Genomic DNA, 21,610 nt, shown 5'->3' on the forward strand with positions numbered 1-21,610 from the left:
ACAAATATTATTTCATAGATCCTGAGAAGATAGAAAAAAGAAGATAAAATATTCCTTTCCTCAAATAATTTATAGGAGCAACAAGTTGTGTGATCTCGGTCAAACAACAGAATTTCTGGACCTCAGTTTCCTCTTCATATGCATATTTCATAATGTTTTAAAAAGAATAATGAAGACAACGAAATGTGGAAAGTGACCAATTAGTGTTTGGCCCATTGTTGTCAATTAATACAATATATTATAATAAAGGGCAAAGTAAAGATAAGGGCTAATTAGAAATACAAATAATCTACTATAAGAGGGAAAAGGGCAAAGAGGTGAATATAGATGGGGCAGGGAGTCAAAGTAAGGCTGTACAGCAGATGGAAATTGAATAGGCTTTGAAAGATGAGAAGGATTTCAGTAACCTGAAGAGCATATTTGGGGCACTTCTATGCTAAGAGGATCATAAGCAAAGCCACAAAGACATAAACACCAGGGTCCACAGACAGAATTTGAGTACTGTAGAATTACTTTCCTTAGTAACTTATGCTTATTATTTTATGAATTCAAAATCTCACTCTAGGAAGGGATCCACATATTTCACCATACTGCCAAAAGAATTCATGATACAAAAAAAGATTCGGAATCCCTAAATTCGAGGAATAGAGATATCCGAGAGAGATCAGTGTTCATAGAGGGATATAGTAGAGAACAAGCCTCAAATAGTAATTTGGGAACTCTTAGGGAGGACTTGACTATTATGTTAAAGAGATGCCACTGAAGGTTTTTGAGAAAGTAAATATTTTTCTGATTTAGGAAGAAAACTCAGGTAGCTATGAAAAAGGTAAGACTCTGAAGCATTGAGTCCTGATAGGATATTTCCAAAAAGGCAGATGAGATCTGATGAGATCCTAATTTAGAATAGTGACAGTAGACATAGACAAGAGGAGATGAATCCTAGAGTCATTTAGAAAATTTAATAAAAAGAACTTAGGGGCTGATTAGATATGGGTGCAAACTGAGATAGAGGAAGTAGTAAAAGCTAATTTATGTATTAATACTCAAAGAATGTTGATAGAATTCAAAACAACAGCACATTTAGGAACAGATACTGGTTTGGTTGGGATAAGATGGTGGAAGGAGATGATCAACTTGGATTGGTACTCAGTGAGTCTGAGAAACTCATGAAGATTGAGATGTCTACCTGGCAATTGCAAAGATGAACCTAGAAATAGGAAGACAGGACTAGGATGGAAAATGGTTTTTAAAAAATTTCAGATAATTCTTTACGAATTGCGATAGTATAAACATGGCAAGTATACCTGGTTCAAGTGAGGCCCATGCTATGAAGAGACCAAAAGGTTTATTTCAATACCAGATAGGTATTTAAGATGTTAATAGTAGTGACAATCTTCAAACTATGAATACGTTATTGGTTCTTAGAATATATTTCCAAGGGAGATGATATTATGTGTGTAATTAGGTGCCCAACTCAGCCCATAAAATAGATTTTAATAGTAGCACTGAAATATTTTAATAATAGTACTCAAATGTTACTACAGAGGAATCTAGCAAATATGTATAAGATAGTTTCTGCGGGAAAATGCCTTTGGGTGCCAAACATATCCTTCCTACTTGTACCTCTTCTGACCCTTGCAGAATACTCTAAACATTGACTTAAAGATCTTATCCATATGGCCCAGGGAGGCATCCAGGGGAGACAGTGAATAAAGGATGCTCCAGGATTCAGAGGTTTGGTGAGCTGAGAGGTACTAATAATGATGACAGAATTGGGTCTGATGACTAGGGTGGAAGAGATCATGGAATCTCAGAACATAAACACACTCTGCATGTCCTGAGGTCTTCAGTCTTATTACTTCTGGCTTTATGATCCTAGCTTTATGAAAACTGCCTCAAACTATAGCATAATTCATTTAAGTAATTTCACATAGCAAATGAGAGTTATGAGAGATCTCCTGCCACCAGGGTAATTAAATTGCTTTTGGATGCGCTCACAGAATAATGCACTCCATTTTCAAGAGTGGAAACCCTCTTTCCTTTCCAAACTGGATATTCCTTAGAAATGTAATGCCCACCTTTTCCTTAATAAAAAGTAGGCCTGAATCTCTTTATTCAAAATGTTAAGTGAGTGGATGGGCTTCAGAATCATGTACACCATTACTAATCATTATTACATACTCTGCTTATGGAGAAATTTGCTTTGAAAAATATGTTTTGTAGGTTTCAATGGCCTATCTTCTGCCTTTTACTCTGTAAAGGAACTGGCTAGAAGCTAACTCTCAATTTATGAAGGCTCTTTGATTATTAATGTTTTTGCAATACCTGCCTTCCAGTTCTGTAAGAACCAGTGAGGAAAAGAACAATTTTCTGACAGGCCACATATTTCAAGTGGTATAGGACATGAAAATATTTCTAGCTCCCCTTCTCTTTATTTATACTCAAATGTTCTGTTGGCTTTTAGATGAGACTTATGTATTCACCCAATCAGCAAATATTTATTGAGTATCTTCTATGGGCCAGGCACTGGGAAGACACAAAGTCCACTGAAGTGATCAAAGCAGATGTGGACTTATCTGTACACAGCTTCTAGCATATAACTGCTCTCCCTTACCCAACACCTACTACCTGCCAGACACATTTGAGGTGCTGGGGAAGAGAAGAGAACCAAAGAGACAAAGATCATGGAACCTTTATTTTATTGGAGGGAGATGAGTAATATATATTATAAAAATTTAGATAAATTAATATATAATATACAAGTAAATTATATGCCATGTTAGGAAGTGATATATACCATGGCAAACAATGAAGGAGGAAAATGGGAATGGCGATGCTAAGGGAAGTTATCATGTTCAATATGGTAGCCAGGGAACGCCTCTCTAAGCAGATGAAATTTAAACAAAAATTTGAAGGAGGTGAGGGAGCATGGGGATGTTTGAAGGAAGACTGTCACAGGAAGGACAATGGCCAGTGCAAAGGCCCTGAGGCAGGTGTGTTCTAGGAATTACAAGGCCTCCAGTGAGGCTGGAGCCAAGTAAGTCAGAAAGAGAGTGAGGGAGGAAATGGGGGCCAGATTGTGCAGGACCTTTAAAGCCAGTGCTGAGGTCTGAGTAAGAACTGCTATCCTAGACAAAAAAGACAAATCTCATGGTGTATTATCATGAACTAGAAGGGGCCTCTATAGATTGTGATCCTTGGTATCTAACTCGTACCAGGAAGATGAGTCAAAATTAATTAGATCAAAAGAAGACAGATTATCTCCAGAATCTATTTGATTCATGTGCCTGTAAAAAGTATACCAACTCAGTGGTTGTCAGGACTATACTTTTAAACCCAACTCACTCTAGCAGGCAGGCAAGGTGGTACATTATCGTTGTCCAGACATCATAGACAGCTTACTGAGAATTTTCTGTGCCTAAGAACTTTGATGAGATTTTTCTGTGGCTATGTTGATGGTAGCTTATGTTTGGAAATATTTCCAAGGAAATAGTCCACGTCGTCTCTGCTCGGTAGCCTGGATCTTTGGGATCTCAACCGAGGACAGATCCAAAACCATTTCCCAAGGGAAACCTTGGTTAGCCTTCAAGTACGTCTGTAGACCAGCTCAGAAAGCGGTACGATGCCTTGCTTCAACTTCTCGTCTTTCACAGTGAACTGTCAACCCTGCAATCATTCCTTTAACACTGGCAACCAAAGCCCTCATCAGGGAGTGTCTGCTACCCCAAGCAGAGCTGAGAGAAGAACGACATTCAAAGATCATTCCTGGCACATGCTAACCACTTGTGCTACTAAATATTTTCAGTTCTCTACACCAGTCAATCATTACAAAAAGGTAAGGTATTTAGCCCCTTGCTGAGCTTTGCTTTAATGCCATTTCTTGAACGCTTCCCAAAGTGTTTTTCTTTCTTCTTTTCTAAGAAATAATCACTCTTAACAATATTTGCATTTTCAGTAAACTTGCTGAAACTGCCTGCTTTGTTATACAAGTGTTTCCTGTGTTGAATCCTTTGTGAAAGATTTCTCTTAGAGTTTATTATATCAATCTGTGTTCTTAAAGGATTAGAATATAATGGAATAAGAACTCCTAAATCTGAACTAAAAAATAAAAGTAAACACATACATAACTAAATTGATATATGAGTATACTATATGCATATAATATAATATACAACTGAATGTATATTTTATTTATATTATGTTTCATTGCTTTATCAATGAAACATAATCATTTGGTTAATTCATAGATAATTTAAGAGAAATATTTAGAAGATCAAAATGTCCAAGTCTATTTTAAAATAGCATCTATTTATTTTAGTACTGTCTAAATATTATAGTGTACTTGTAAGCATATAAAATTTTCAAGTTTATTTTAGGTAATTTTCTCTTAGAATTTATCAAAATTCCAAAAATACATAATAAAATATATCCGGCATTATTTTTCTTTTACCACAGTGTATAGCAAACTATCATTGGAGTCACATAAGGGGGAATACAAAATTACAATTATGAACGTCAACTACCAAAATAAAGTAAGCTGATGGCAGTAAGGTACGGGGAGTTGAAAATACACCAGATTAAAAGCTGAGTAACTTATAAGCATCTTTGGGAGACTTTGTTTGTCTCCCCATAAACTGTCACATTCTGATTTAGGATTGTTTGTGAAATGAATCTAGTCAGTAATGGGCCAAGATATCACTCTACCCTTTCTCTTATAAATCACAGCAATTTACTCAGTAGGAATGATCTATCCTTATTCTCTCATTCCCCATAATCCAATCACTTCCTCTCATAAGCACTTTCCCCCTGGTTTTCACAATAATGCATTTTCTGTAACTAACAACCATCATTTCCTGATTATCATGCTTCTATCCTTGCACAGGAATGTGGGTCTTATGTGGGTCAGGGTCATCTTTCCCATCCATCTGTGTCCCCATGCCTAGTGTGTTAGCTGAGAGGTGAGTCTGGATAGGCCATCATTTTGCCTAGTCCATATAAAAGTTTAAATGCCCCCAACTCTATGTCACTTTGATTAAGAACCATCAGATTTTGGTGTGTCTAATACTACACTTTCAGAATAAGCACATTCAAAGACTTATTAGCAACTTTGCCTTCTGCAGATCCCTGTAAATTTGATTTCGTGATGAAAACTGTGGTGAAAAATACTCAATGGTTTTTACTGCATCATGCTGTAGTGACTTTCCCAAAATAAAATACATGAATAAATAAATGATTTGACATCAACTCACAAGAGAAAAAATCTTGAGCTCTGTGCACATGTGATTTAAATTTTCTGTACATCTATCTGAATTTAAGTTCAGTTTAAAGTGTATTTAAAGGGCCTACATTTGACTATAACGCTAAAGTCAAATTTTCAGCACTTGACACACTGGATAAGCAGATTCCTAGCTACTTTCATCACTAAATGAAGGAAGCTGTTCTTTCTCAGCTATACAAGTATTAGTGGCCTCTAGGACTGTGAATTGGCTTTGATTCAGCACACCTGGAAGAATTAGCTTCAAGCTTTAGATGTCTCTCAGGACTAGAGGAAACCTAATTGGTTGGTTGGTTTGGGTGGACTGCTGGCATCTTAAGCAAGTCAGGGCATCAAGGGCCCTGAAGAAGTTCAGCAGTTAGGTTTGACCATATTTATGCAGGCCAAGAACATTTCCAGACCCATTGGTTACAATACTGCGGTAATTGGCTACCCTTCCCTACTACTGGGTGTTTCCCTAGAGCCCGGGGATTTCACTGCCTGGTACAGGATGCTACTATTGGTGTATGAAATATTTCCTACCATTTTACAAGACTTTAATTTTGTTTTATGGTTAGATTTTCTAACAGCAAGATGGTCTCAAAAGGGCAAATATTACAAGCCTAAGAATTTGCCCAATTGGACTGTTGGATGAGTGCTGAGAATGATCCATGGGTGTCCACAGTATTAGACTTCATTCTATGACCATTTTCTTTGATGCTTAATGAGTAGTTTCTTGACTCATTTTAGGCTGACTTAAGTTGAAAAAAAATACAAAATACAAAAAAATCCTCTCACCTCCAAAACTAGCCATGCTAGATAAGAATGAAAATATTCTAAAATTAGTAATATTACTTTCAGGATCAGTTAATACATCTTTTTCTAGAATAGCATCATGTTTATAAAATAACCTCTATAACAGTGGTCTCCAGACCAGCAGCATCAATATTACCTGGGAACCTGTGAGAAAAGCAAATTCTGAGGCCACACCCCAGACTTATGGAATCAGAAGCTCTGGGTAGGGCTCAACACTCTGTCTTTTAACAAGCCCTCCCGATGATTCTGAGCCTGCAGTACAAGTGTGAGAACCACTGCACTACAACATCAACATACATTTGTAAAAGTAGTGGCATTGTTCTTCAGATTAGGTGACCAATGATTACAACTCTTGGTAACAAGGTTGGAAAGGGAGATTAAATTACTGCTTCTGTGAAGGCTAGAGAAGCAGTGGTGGAGGGCTTGGGAGCTGGTGATAAACATGGAAATGTGTATCCAGCCAACAGAAAATACAGACTGGTCTCCTCCTACCTTTCCTTTATTTAAATTCTGCATAAATGATAAAGAAGTTTTCCCTACCATAACTCTTTCCCATTCTCCAAATTCCTAAGATGATAACAGGTTGTCAAGTTCCATAAGAAGAGAAGAAAACATCATTGTTGTATGGTACCTTAAGGCTCTGTTTAGGAACAACCTGGAATAATTCAGATATGGTCACGACTATAATGGAGTATTAGGGCCATGATAAACGTTGCTACTTCATCCTCCCATTCATTGTATGCAGGCATAATCAGGGTAAAATAAATATCAAGGGTATCATTAAAGAGAAAAGAAACCAAAAGTGTAGGGGCTGGCCCAGGGGCTTAGCAGTTAAGTCTGCACACTCTGCTTTGGCAGCCTGGGGTTCACCGGGTTGGATCCTGGCCGCGGACCTACGCACCGCTCATCAAGCCATGATGAGGCGGCATCCCATATAGAGCAACTAGAATGATGTACAATTATGACATACAATTATCTACTAGGGCTCTGGGGAGAAAAGGAAAAAAGGAGGAATATTGGCAACAGATGTTAGCTCAGGGTCACTCTTCCTCAAAAAAAAAAAAAAAAGAAACCAAAAGTGTAGTTGTCAGAGAAAGTCCCATCCAATTTGTTTGAGATTGGCGATGGTTGTATTATGTACTAGACACTTGTGTAATATCTACAGGTCTTTCTTAGTCCCAGTTGTCAGAGCTAATAATATCACATAGTAATAATCCCTAAAATTCCCCTTTAACTGTGTGGTCTTTTAGTGCTTTTGCTGAAAAAGGCATTCCATTTGCTTATACAAATGGAATTTCAAAATATTTTTGCTTATAATCTGGAAAACTTGCTTAATAACATGGCAAAAGCTTTCTTACATTAAATATATAGTTGAATGCTTTATTAAATAGTTTAATTTTATATCCTTACTACTATTTCCTTTAAATTATGATTTCACCTCAATAACTTCTCTTTGTAATCATACTTAGCACCCCTCCACCTCTTGATAATTTCATACCACCATGGGGCTTTGCTCAAGTCCTAGTCAAAATCTAAGAGCACAGGCTCTACCTTAGAAATGAATGAGTTCATGAATGAATCAATGTGTGTAAGGTATTTAGGGTAGTACTAGCCTTTAGCAGACACTCGATGAGCTTAGCTATTGTTGTTGTTATTCTTAACTACCCAGCCTAGGGCTCTCAATTCAGTTATTGGGCCCAACTAAAAAGTTCTCTAAACCACAAGGCATAGTAATCTTATGGCCTTTTCAGAACTGGGAGTTTTCCATAGTCAAATCAGAGTTCTCCTCAGTTCCTTGGTAAATGCCGAAGATGCGGAGCTGAATTTTTGCTGATCCAGGACCTTATGCTGAGACAGACCTGAACTGAGCCAAAAGCCACAAAGAATTAAGCCTGCTTCACACTTCTTTCTGAACCAAGAGAAAGAAGATTCTCAGAAGAGTCAAAATAAATTCAATTCAGCATGAGATTTGAAGTTTGAGATAAGAAAGTGAGAGAATTCGTTTGAATTTAAAAAAAATAAAATGCAGTTAGCTATCATTGGGGGAAAGATTTTTCCTCTCTTTTTTCCTTACAATAACCAGGCTTTCTATAATGTTGATGATTTTAAAAAATAGCATACTGATAATCCTTATAAAAGCCTTTGATTTTTTGTGATTTTGCTGAAAAACACATTCTACTGGCTTAGGTTATGGGATCTCAAAATATTTTTATTTACATTCTGGAAAACTTGTTGTGCAACTTGGCAAAAGCTCTTTTGACTTAAATATATTTAGTTGAATGCTGTATTAAAGACTTTAATTTTCTATGCTTACTATTATGTCCTTCAAATTATGATTTCACCCAAATATCTTCTCTTTGGGATCCTACTTAGCAGCCCAAATTTAGACATTGTTCTCTTCTGTTTTCTTCATGGACTATCAACCTATTATGATCCCACCTTGCTATACAAATTCATTAACAGTTTAGTATCTCAATTAATCATTTAGATACTGTTAATGCTTAAATTCACTCTGAAATAGGCATTTATTATTTTCCTTCATTGTTTGATTTCCTTCTCGCATTTCTTCTCTATATGCAATAATTCATCCTTCTTATATTAATTAATGAAAAGGAAAAATAAAAAATAATCAATGATATAAAACAGACTGGCTTTTTAAAATAAAAGAAGCTGAACATGTCAAAAACGGACAGTAACTGACAGGGAGAATTTTAATTTTGCAATAACCATGCAACTATTTGAAAGACAACCTACAGAGAAAAAAAATTTAAGAAAATTAGTTTTAACTATTTTGCAATATGGAGAATTTTGACATCGAAATACTTTCATGTTACAGTCAAATGCCTTCCTTGAGTCCAAATGCCATCCTCATTCAGTTTTAGATACTGAGTAGGCACGGAGGGTAGACACATACAAAGACATGATCACCTGGTCATCTCAGCTCTTAGGGAACTCAGAGCTCCACAGCAGAGGGAGAGAGAAACAATTATGACACAGTACGTTCAGTACTTTAGAAACAGGTTTTGAGTGATGGGAATGGAAAGAGAAATTTACAGAAGGCTTTGCAAAGGAGATATTTGGTGTGAAAGTTAAAGAACATGAAGCTGGTTTCCAATAGAGGAGGACAGAAAGGGCAGTAAGAAAGAATAGCAAAGATTCTAGAGCATAAAGCAGAAAGAACAAGGCACGTGTGGGTAATATAAGCAAAATAATAAATTACCTTTAAGCAGAGGAATAACATGATCAGATAGGTGTATTCAATAGCTGGGTTCAGGTGGAGGATAGAACATGGGAACAGAAAGACCATTTAGAGATCTTTTGTAATAACCTTGGAGACAAATTTTAAGCGTCTGGATTTAGAGATCTTTAACGAGAAAAATAAATAAAATCAGGAAATAGTTAGAAGATAAGTTCAAGAAGACTCGCGTATGGACTTGCAGTGGGGATGGGTAGAAAGAATTAAGAATGACTGCTCGATTGCTGGCTTGATCAGTCAGATGAACAGCGGCACAATACACTGAAACAGGGACCACAGAGAGCGAAAGGTTGGCAGTGGGGCAGGGGTTGGAGATGTCTGTGGAAATCTAAGTGCTCCTACCAGTAACTTCAATCCACAGGTCTAGAAGAGAGAGATGTCGTCTTGAATTACACATTTGGGAATCTCAGACAGCTAACTTAGAAGACTTTCAACAGCTTTTAACAAATTTCACAGAAGTAAAACCATCATGTCTGGAATAAATTACATTCATTTCTTCTAGTGGCAGCAGGACAGAGCCTGTCCTAAAAATGCACTGCCCCCAAATGGGCTTCTTTATGTTTTTGATTATATTTTCCTATTTATTGATGGCTAATATCTCTTCTTATCATTATATAATAGCTTCTTTATAGAAAAGATAGTGTCTACCTCTGTTACAATAGCAGTCATCACATTATAAGTGCATTACACTATTTAGAATAAATTAAGGAAAATAATTGAATATATAGTAACTCATTAACAATTTCTTATTTTAAAAAGTGTTAAGGTACTCTGCCCTCTATTTTGTTTTTCTTCTTTTTAGATCATAAAGCTGCATTCCTTGGAAGCTTCTTTGATGAGGCATGTTTTGTTGAATTTTTTTTAACCTAACAGATGTTTGGGTAGTTAAAATTCCTCATGAGTATGGTATCCTGTGGTTTTCACAACCTAAGTGTTACTCCAGGAATTTTCTTTTCTAGCTGTCTTCCAGTCCTGGTGGTCTATGAGAGATGCACATTATGAGAGTCCCATTTCATTCCATACTAATTTCACACCCACACTCTTTTAAAGTTGTACATTTCCTCAGCTTTATAAGTTCCTATTGTGCACCACAGAGATATTTAACAGCTTTCCATTATACATTCCTCTCCCCAACACAACAGGAATTGCTTTTGAGTATAAAGATAATCAGAAAAATAAGAAACGAGTAAAATAATCTGCAAGACTTTAATGTTCCGAGTTAAACATTTCTGCCATTTGTAATTTTTGCACTTATGTTTGTATCCATGCACACTCAGCATGAAGTAGAGAGTTATGGCTATTATACAGATGATTTAAGGAGAAAAGCAACTTGGCTTCAATTATCTAGATCAGAGTATGTGGGAGAAAAAAATGTTGGCTTGAGTTGGCTGAATGCTGTTTCCTTTTTCACTCTCTTGTAAAATGGTAGATTCAGATTCAGAGAGTAACCCAAGGAAATTCTCTGATGGATTCTAACTTTGCTCCCTATGTCTTCAATTTTCGTTCTCTTCTTTATGAGCTCTGAGAGAGTTAACACAACATATTTTCTTATTCTATAAGCCATTTTAGAACATTTTATAATATTTATTATTCAAACCAAGTGGTCTTTTGAGTTACTCAAATTTTGAATAATTTGATTTCAAACTAACTATCAACTGTTAAGTCTTTATCAAGAAGCTCCAGGTTTTGATAAGAGGTTCTATTAATAAGTGCTTGGGCATAACTTCATGCCATTAGAACAAAATGCACACCTATCTGAAACAGTGATTTTATACTATTTTATATTGTTGTTTCGTTTTTTCTATGATTCAGAGAAATCATTAATTTTCCTCATTTTATCTTCTTATGTCATATTATGAAATAACATACCCCTTTTTTTAAATCAATGATAGATAATGCAAAATTTATTAATTTTCTTCATCCAGATTACTTTTTATGTTTGCAAAATGTCTATAATAAAATGTCTATAATCTTTGGCATGCAGAATCAACATCTAAGCACTACTTACTTTTAATACTAAAAACATTACTGCTCTTCAAGAATTTTGTTGCTTGACTGTTCTAATTTCTTTAATTCTTATACCATATGTTAGCTTACCAGGTATATATTATCTTGCAGTAATATATGTAGTGTCCTTTGTCTTTCGTATCAGATGCAATCCCAGATTATCTCTCTTTGGCTTAACAAAATAAATAAAACTTTTCTTTTGCTGTATAATAATGAAATTCAGAAATTCAAATATATTTATCATTAGAAAAATGTCCCCTCTGTTTCTGAGACTAAAAGAAGAGTAACCAACTCATTCTCATCACTTACACAATTAAAGTAATTTATTATCCCCACCCACAGAGGAATCCTCAGCTGAAGATATCGTAAGTTTAAGAATGCCAAGAAAAATTCTGCCTATTATCACAAATTCTGAAATATGTAAATCTTTTCACTTTTCTTCTCTCTTAATCACAGTGGTAAAAAAGGCAACTCTCCATGTATCCCCTGGAAATAAAGTAGGAACGTCTTTCTATTTTATTGACCAACAACAGAGTAGAAAATCAGCTCCCATGGAAAGAAAAGGAAAAGGCAACAGGAGTAGTACAGAAAATCTCCTCGAACACTGATACATTTCTTCATACTCAGGTATACTCTGGTGGTGAATGCAAATGGTGGCAATGAGATACTAGACCCAGAGAGAGAAAAATACCAGATAAAAGACAAACTGATACTCCACGTGGAGGCACTCTGTGGATTAGTCACCAGGTAAAGGCCTGGAAGCTGGGATGAGAAGCCAAGATCAGTCTTTCCTTTGTCACAAGAACTAACCAACCAACCAACCAACCAACCACCAACGGCAAAGGGAGACATCCTGGTAGAATTAGGAAAATGATGTATTAAAATAAAAATATGCTCTCACTGATTGTGAGTATCTTTGAAATATTCTACCATTATTCCTTTAGACCGGAATGAGCAAAATGGAGCAGTAGGTAGTTGAAAGAAGCCTGTATCGAATTCTAGTGAGTAGACCTTAAAAGGAGGTAGGAAATGGAGGGACCAGGGAAGAAGGAATGACAGTGAATAGTGGAAAGACTCCCAAATTTTCAGAATTGAGAATGTGGATTATTTATTTATTTTATTTTATTATTATTTTTTTAATTTTTCCCCCAAAGCCCAAGTAGACAGTCGTATGTCATAGATGCACATCCTTCTAGTTGCCGCACGTGGGACGCAGGCCTCAGCATGGTCGGAGAAGCGGTGCGTCGGTGCACGCCAGGGGTTCCGAACCCCTGCCGCCAGCAGCGGAGCGCGCGCACTCAACCGCTAAGCCACGGGGCCGGCCCGAGAATGTGGATTATTTAAAAATCCAACGTCCCAGTTTCATTTAACAGCTTCTGAATTGATCATGGTATATGTTGTTTTATGCTAATTGAACATCTTCTATCATGTCTAGAGTGCTGGTAGAGATGATGCCTTTAGAAAGTCCACTTCCTGGCTCACTGTAGTAGGTAGAAGCAAGTACTACCCAAGTGAGATGCTCATAAAGAGTAGGATGGGAACCCTTAGTGGGAGCAGATGCACAGACACAGGGTCTATTTTAACCAAAGGTTACAATATATTTCCTCAGCATTGCAAGTACCTATTTGCACCACAGAGAGATTTAACAGCTTTCCATTCTACATTCCTCCCACACACACAACTCAGATTGCTGCTCAGAGGCCAGATCTGGGCTACCAATGGGCTTGGTTTGAACAACTAAGCGTTTTTAAATTTTTAAAAAAATTGTCCCAAGAAATTGAATATTTTAACATTAAAATCTAACTTTCCTGTTTTTCTGAAAACGTTAGAAGTCCTAACGGCATGGCCTCTCTTTAGGACAGTAATAAGCCAGAGGTGAGTAGTGGCTGCCCGTTTACTCAGTGCATCTCTGTTAATTTGCCATGGTTTCCACCACTCTCAATTGCCTTACATCAGCCTGCTTCATTCATTATGGTACCTGTCTGACCTTTTCAGGTAACTTCCAGTTGCCCCTGGGACTTTAAAATCTATTCAATGTCCCATTTTTCTATCAAATCTGCACTTGTGATTTTACTTATTCCTGTTGGCTAAGGCAACTAAAATCCCTAGTTTTTTTTTTTTTTTTTTTTTTTTTTGATTTTTATTGATATTTTAATGGTTTCTAACATTGTGAAATTTTGGGTTGTACATTTTTGTTTGTCCATCACCCCATATATGACTCCCTTCACCCCTTGTGCCCACCCCCCACCCCCACTGCCCGGGTAACCACAGTCCAGTTTTCTCTGTCCATGTGTTGGTTTATATTCCACATATGAGTGAGATCATACAGTGTTTGTCTTTCTCTTTCTGGCTTATTTCACTTAACATAATACGCTCCAGGCCCATCCATGTTGTTGCAAATGGGACGATTTTGTCTTTTTTTATGGCTGAGTAGTATTCCATTGTATATATATACCACATTTTCTTAATCCAATCGTCAGTCGAGGGACACTTAGGTTGCTTCCACTTCTTGGCTATGGTGAATAATGCTGCAATGAACATAGGGGTGCATAAGCCTCTTTGGATTGTTGATTTCAGGTGCGTTGGATAGATTCCCAGTAGTGGGATGGCTGGATCATAGGGCATCTCTATTTTTAATTTTTTGAGGAATCTCCATACCGTTTTCCATAGAGGCTGCACCAATTTGCATTCCCACCAGCTGTGTATGAGGGTTCCTTTTTCTCCACATCCTCTCCAACATTTGTTGTTTTTTGTCTTGGTGATTATAGCCATTCTAACAGGCGTGAGGTGGTATCTTAGTGTTGTTTTGATTTGCATTTCCCTGATGATTAGTGATGTTGAGCATCTTTTCATGTGCCTATTGGCCATCTGTATATCTTCCTTGGAGAAGTGTCTGTTCATTTCCTCTGCCCATTTTTTGATAGGGTTGTTTGTTTTTTTGTTGTTCAATTGTGTGAGTTCTTTATATATTATGGAGATCAACCCCTTGTCAGATGTATGTTTTGCAAATATTCTCTCCCAGCTGGTTGGTTGTTTGTTCATCTTGATTCTGATTTCATTTGTCTTATAAAAGCTCTTTAGTCTGATAAAGTCCCACTTGTTTATTTTTTCTTTAGTTTCCCTAGTCTGGGTAGGCATGTCATCCGAAAAGATTTCTTTAAACCCAATGTCAAATAGTGTGTTGCCTATATTTTCTTCTATGAGTTTTATAGTTTCAGGTCTCACCTTCAGGTCTTTGATCCATTTTGAGTTAATTTTTGTGAATGGCGATAGCACATGGTCCACTTTCATTCTTTTGCATGTGGATGTCCAGTTTTCCCAACACCATTTATTGAAGAGACTTTCCTTTCTCCATTGCATGTCCTTAGCACCTTTGTCGAAAATTAGCTGTCCGTATATGTGTGGTTTTATTTCTGGGCTTTCAATTCTGTTCCATTGATCTGTGTGTCTGTTTTTGTACCAGTACCATGCTGTTTTGGTTACTATTGCTTTGTAGTATGTTTTGAAGTCAGGAATTGTGATGCCTCCTGCTTTGTTCTTTTTCTTTAGGATTTCTTTAGCTATTCGGGGTCTTTTGTTGCCCCATATAAATTTTAGTATTCTTTTTTCTATTTCTGTGAAGAATGTCATTGGGATTCTGATTGGGATTGCATTGAATCTGTAGATTGCTTTAGGTAATATAGACATTTTAACTATGTTTATTCTTCCAATCCACGTGCATGGGATATCTTTCCATTTCTTTATGTCATCGTAGATTTCCCTCAATAATGTCTTGTAGTTCTCATTGTATAGGTCCTTCACCTCCTTGGTAAGATTTATTCCTAGGTATTTTATTCTTTTTGATGCAATTGTAAATGGTATTATCTTTTTGAGCTCTCTTTCTGTTAGTTCATTATTAGCATATAGAAATGCAACTGATTTTTGTAGATTGATTTTGTACCCTGCAACTTTGCTGTAGTTGTTGATTGTTTCTAACAGTTTTCCAACAGATTCTTTAGGGTTTTCTATATATACAATCATGTCATCTGCAAATAGTGAGAGTTTCACTTCTTCGTTACCTATTTGGATTCCTTTTATTCCTTTTTCTTGCCTAATTGCTCTGGCCAAAACCTCCAGTACTATGTTGAACAGGAGTGGTGAGAGTGGGCAGCCCTGCCTCGTTCCTGTTCTCAGAGGAATGGCTTTCAGTCTTTCCCCGTTGAGTATGATGTTAGCTGTGGGTTTGTCATATATGGCCTTTATTATGTTGAGGTACTTTCCTTCTATTCCCATTTTATTGAGAGTTTTTATCATAAATGGATGTTGTATCTTGTCAAATGCCTTCTCTGCGTCTATTGAGATGATCATGTGGTTTTTATTCTTTGTTTTGTTGATGTGATGTATCACGTTGATTGATTTGCGGATGTTGAACCATCCCTGCGTCTCTGGTATAAATCCCACTTGATCATGGTGTATGATCTTTTTAATATATTGTTGTATTCGGTTTGCCAATATTTTGTTGAGGATTTTTGCATCAATGTTCATCAGCGATATTGGCCTGTAATTTTCTTTCTTTGTATTGTCTTTGTCTGGTTTCGGTATCAGGGTGATGTTGGCCTCATAGAATGATTCAGGAAGTGTTCCATCTTCCTCTATTTTTTGGAATAGTTTGAGGAGGATGGGTATTAAATCTTCTTTGAATGTTTGGTAAAATTCACTGGAGAAGCCATCTGGTCCTGGACTTTTATTTTTTGGGAGGTTTTTGATTACTATTTCAATCTCTTTACTTGTGATTGGTCTATTCAGATTCTCCATTTCTTCTTGGTTCAATTTTGGGAGGTTGTATAAGTCTAAGAATTTATCCATTTCTTCTGGATTGTCCAATTTGTTGGCATATAATTTCTCATAGTATTCTCTTATAATCCTCTGTATTTCCATGGTATCCGTTGTAATTTCTCCTCTTTCATTTCTAATTTTATTTACTTGAGCCTTTTCTCTTTTTTTCTTAGTTAGCCTGGCTAAGGGTTTGTCTATTTTGTTTATCTTCTCGAAGAACCAACTCTTTGTTTCATTAATCCTTTCTACTGTTTTTTTGGTCTCAATATCATTTATTTCTGCTCTGATTTTTATTATTTCTCTCCTTCTGCTGGCTTTGGGCTTTGTTTGTTCTTCTTTTTCTAGTTCTGTTAGGTGTAATTTAAGGTTGCCTATTAGGGCTTTTTCTTGTTTGTTAAGGTGGGCTTGTATCGCTATGAGTTTCCCTCTCAGGACCGCTTTTGCTGCGTCCCATATGGTTTGATATGGCATGTTATCATTTTCGTTTGTTTCCAGATAGTTTTTGATTTCTCCTTTAATTTCATCAATGATCCATTGGTTGTTCAGTAGCATGTTGTTTAATCTCCACATTTTTGTCACTTTCCCAGTTTTTTTTTTCCTGGTTCATTTCCAGTTTCATAGCCTTATGGTCTGAAAAGATGCTTGTTATGATTTCAATCTTCTTAAATTTATTGAGGCTTGCTTTGTTTCCCAATATATGGTCTATCCTAGAGAATGTTCCATGCGCGCTTGAGAAGAATGTGTAGTCAGCTGTTTTTGGGTGGAGTGCTCTGTATATGTCTACTAGGTCCATCTCGTCCAGTTTTTGATTTAAGTCTAATATTTCTTTATTAACTTTTTGTCTGGATGATCTATCCATTGCTGTAAGTGGGGTGTTAAGATCCCCTACTATTATTGTGTTGTTGTTGATTTCTCCTTTTAGGTTTGTTAATAGTTGTTTTATGTACATTGGTGCTCCTATGTTGGGTGCATATATATTTATAAGTGATATGTCTTCTTGATGGAGTGTCCCTTTTATCATTATATATTTCCCTTCTTTGTCTTTATTAACCTGTTTTATCTTGAAGTCTACTTTGTCTGATATGAGTATGGCAACACCTGCTTTCTTTTGTTTGCCATTAGCTTGGAGTATTGTCTTCCATCCTTTCACTCTGAGCCTGTGCTTGTCTTTAGTGCTAAGATGTGTTTCCTGAAGGCAGCATATTGTTGGGTCTTGCTTTTTAATCCATCCTGCCACTCTGTATCTTTTGATTGGAGAGTTCAATCCATTTACATTTAGGGTAATTATTGAAATATGAGGGTTGAATGTTGCTGTTTTGTCACTTATTTTCTTGTTCTTTTGCATTTCCTTTGTTTCTTGTCCCATTTGTTTTGGACTGCCAATTCAGTTTGGTTGTTCTGTCTTATGATTCTTCTAGTTTTCTCTTTGTTTATCATATGTGGTTTTAATTTGATTATTTGTTTAGTGGTTACCTTGAGGTTTGGGCGAAAAATCTTCTGTATGAGATAGTCCATTATCTGATAGCCTCCTATTTCCTTATACTAAGTCAATTCAGTCACTTTCCTCTTCCCCTTCTAAGTTGCTCTTGTTATACCTTATTCTATCTTGTGTTGTGGCTGTGTGTTTACAGTGATGAGGTTAAACTTATTTTTGGTGAATTTCTTCCTTTGATCTTTGAGTTTAGTATTTAAGTGGTTGCTAACCTATTCCGGTAAAGATCTACTATTTCTCTGATTTTGTCTACCTACTTTTCTCCTTACTCCAAGCTTTGTGTTCCCTTTCTCTTCTTGTTTTCAGGCCTGAGGGCCTTCTTGAGTATTTCTTGTAGTGGTGGTCTCGTGGCCATGAACTCCCTTAGCTTTTGTTTATCTGGGAGAGTTACTATTTCTCCATCATATTTGAAGGATATTTTTGCTGGATAGAGTATTCTTGGCTGAAAGTTTTTGTCTTTTAGTATTTTGAATATATCATTCCAGTTTCTTCTAGCCTGAAAAGTTTCTGTTGAGAAATCCGCTGAGAGCCTGATGGGAGTTCCTTTGTACGTTATTTTTTGTTTTTGTCTAGCTGCCCTTAATATTGTTTCTTTGTCGTTGACCCTGGCTAGCCTTACCACTAGGTGTCGTGGTGAAGGCCTTTGTCTGTTAATATATATAGGAGTCCTGTTGGCTTCGCTTACTGGTATTTCCTGCTCCTTCCCCAGATTTGGGAAATTTTCAGCTATTATTTCCTTGAATAGGCTCTCTGTTCCTCTTTCCCTCTCCTCTCCCTCAGGAATACCTATAATTCTTATGTTACATTTTCTAATACAGTCCGATATTTCTCGGAGTCTTTCTTCATTTCTTTTTAGTCTTAGTTCTCTCTCTTCTTCCATCTGGAGTATATCTGTATTCCTATCCTCTAAAGTACTAATTCTTTCCTCCATATTGTCAGCTCTGTTCTTTAAAGATTCCAGATTCTCCTTTATCTCCTCCATTGTGTTCTTCATCTCCATCAGCCCTGATAGGTTTTTCTTTATGATTTCAATCTCTTTTGTGAAGAAACTCCTAATCTCATTTAATTGTTTGTCTGTGTTGTCTCGTATTTCGTTGAGTGTTTTTATGATAGCTATTTTGAAATCTCTGTCATTTAGTTTATGGATTTCTGTGTCTTCGGGGTTGATTTCTGGGTGCTTGTCATTTTGTTTCTGGTCTGGTGATTTCATATATTTTTGCATTGTGGTTCCTGTGTTGGTTTTGATTTTCCTCATCCTGAAAGTCTCTGGTTGCAATTTCCACCTGCCGCCACTGTGTGGTGGTAAAGGGCTGTGTAGTCTAAGCCCCCTGCGCTCTGCCCCAGTTTTTCTGCTGCGATCCGCAGTTTTGTTTTGTTTTGTTTTGTTTCTTTTCCCCACTGCGATCCACGGGTCCAGTCCAGTTTATTCAGGTCTGCCTCGGACCACTAGATCTGGTCGAGCTGCAGACTCCGGGTTGCGGGGAGGGGGGAGCTCTCTCTTTTACCCTCTGGGTCCCTGACGTGGGAGGCTTCTCGTTTGCCCCTCTTTATCCGCTCTCTGGGTTGCTCAGATGTTGATGGTAGCCCTGTGGCTCCTCTGAGCCCTCTGTGCGGGAGTTTCCCACTGGCTGAGAGCGCCCGAAGAGCTACAGTTTCCCGCCGAGGGCCGCCCCTCCCCCCTCTCTGGGAGCCGCGTGGACCGGATCGCTGATCTGATGGGGAGGGAGCGGAGTTCTCCTTACCTCTCCCCACTTCCTCCGGGGGCCCAGCACGTTCCGCTCTCAGATGTGCGGCAGTGTGGATCCCTCCGCTCCAGCTTTTGACTGGCTGGGATTCCGTTGTTGGTCTGTGGCTGTTACTTTTGTTGTATTTTGTGGGGGAAGAATTCACGGGAAAGCTCACTCCGCCATGATGCTGACGTCCTAAAATCCCTAGTTTTACCTATGTTCTAATCTCTAAACATCTATTTCTTTTTGTTTTCTAGTTAATTAGATTAGAGTAGTTATTTCTTCTCAAAATCAACAGGTTCAAAATAACCATATTTATTGACTTATCCCAACCCAAATTAGATTTTTCTATATTTGTCTTTTCTTTGTTATTGCACTGTCGTCTTTTTCACAGGAAAAAATTCATTCTCCCTTACCCACTATAGCTTATTCAATCAAGTTTCATTCATTCAGAAAACATTTATACTATTATTAGGCACTATTCTAGGCAATAAAGAAACAGCAATAGTCAAGACAGATTCTAAAAACGAAATGAAAATAAAAAATGATCAAGTAATTAGAAGTGTTCATTAAAATAATATGATGTTTTAGAAAAATATTGCATTACTATTTTAGATTGAGTGGTCAGGGAAATTCTTCCGAGCAGGAAACATTTAAGTAGAGATATACATTACAAAAATCTGCTCGTGTGAAGATAGAGGTGCAAGAGCATTCTAGTCAAAAGGTACAGGGATTGCAAAGGCCCAAGTTCTAGGAGCTTAGTGTGTTCAAGTAACAGAAAAATATCCAGTGTGAGTGTAGGAAGCGGTTGTAGATGAGGTTAGAGTGTTAGGTAAGAGCCAGGTCATGCAGGGCTTTGTTCATCGGGTTAAGAAATTTGAGTTTTATTCTAAGAGCAATGGGAATTAATTGGATGGCTTTAAACAAGGAAATTACATCATCCGATTTAGATTTAAAAAGATCAGCCTGGACAAGGAAAACAAAAGAAAAAACAAACAAATAGGACTATATCAAACTAAAAAGCTTCTGCACAGCAAAGGAAACCATCAACAAAATGAAGACAACCTACTGATTGGGAGAAGATACTTGCAAATCGCATATTGGATAGGAGGTTAATATCCAAAATATATAAAGAACTGATACAACTCAGTCACAGAAACGCAAACAATCCAAAAAAAAAAAAAAAATGGGCAGAGGATCTGAATAAATATTTGTCCAGAGAAGATATACAGATGGCCAACAGGCACACGAAAAGATGGTCAACAAAACTAATTATTATGGAAATGCAAATCAAAACCACAATGAGATATCACCTCATACCTCTCAGAATGGCTACTATTAAAAAGAGGAGAAATGACAAGTATTGGAGAGAAGGTGAAGAAAAGGCAACCTTCATACACTGCTCGTGGGAATGTAAACTGGTGCAGCCACTATGGAAAACAGTACAGAGATTCCTTAAAAAATTAAAAATAGAAATATCATATGATCAAGCTATTCTACTTCTGAGTATTTATCCAAAGAATACAAAAAGACTAATTCAAAAAGATATATGCACCCCTATGTTCACTGCAGCATTATTTACAATAGCCAAGACTTGGAAACAACCTAAGTGCCCATCAATGGACCAATGAATAAAAAAGATGTGGTGTATATATATGATGAACTACTAGTCAACAATAAAAAGATGAAATCTTGCCATTTGCAACAACATGGATGGATCTTGTGGGTATTATACTAGTGCAATAAGTCAGATGGAGAAAGTGAAATACCATATGATTTCACTCATATGTGGAAGATAAACAACAGCAACAATGACAGCAAACAAACTCATAGATACAGAGAATAGACTGGTGTTTACCAGAGGGGAAGCGGAGTGGGGAGAGGGTGAAAAGGGTAAAGGGGCACATTTGTAAGATGATGGATGAAAACTAGACGTTTGGTAATGAACACGATGTAGCCTATACAGAAGTCAAAATATAATGATGTACACCTGAAACTTACATAATGTTATAAACCAATGTTACCCCCCCCCCCAAAAAAAAGATCAGGTTGGAAGCTCAGGAGGTCAGTTAGGCTAATGCAGTGGTAGCAGTAATGAAGGGTTGGACTGGTATGACAGCAACGCAAATGGAGGAACGTGTTTAGAAGGAGAGGTTGAAGGGATTCATTGGCATAATTGAGGAGGAAAAGAATACTGTTAAATTTTCATTTTATGCAACGAGATGGGTAATGGTGCACCTTAG

General features: G+C 37.0%; 1 protein-coding gene across 1 annotated transcript in view; it reads right to left on the reverse strand.

Annotated features, from left to right (window-relative positions):
* The window catches only part of PTPRQ (protein tyrosine phosphatase receptor type Q), a 201,341-nt gene that overhangs the window by 71,021 nt on the left and 108,710 nt on the right, over positions 1 to 21,610 (reverse strand). The gene's annotated exons all lie outside the window — the stretch shown is intronic.

Source organism: Diceros bicornis, chromosome 25, assembly GCF_020826845.1.
Source record: "Diceros bicornis minor isolate mBicDic1 chromosome 25, mDicBic1.mat.cur, whole genome shotgun sequence".
Lineage (NCBI taxonomy): Eukaryota > Metazoa > Chordata > Mammalia > Perissodactyla > Rhinocerotidae > Diceros > Diceros bicornis.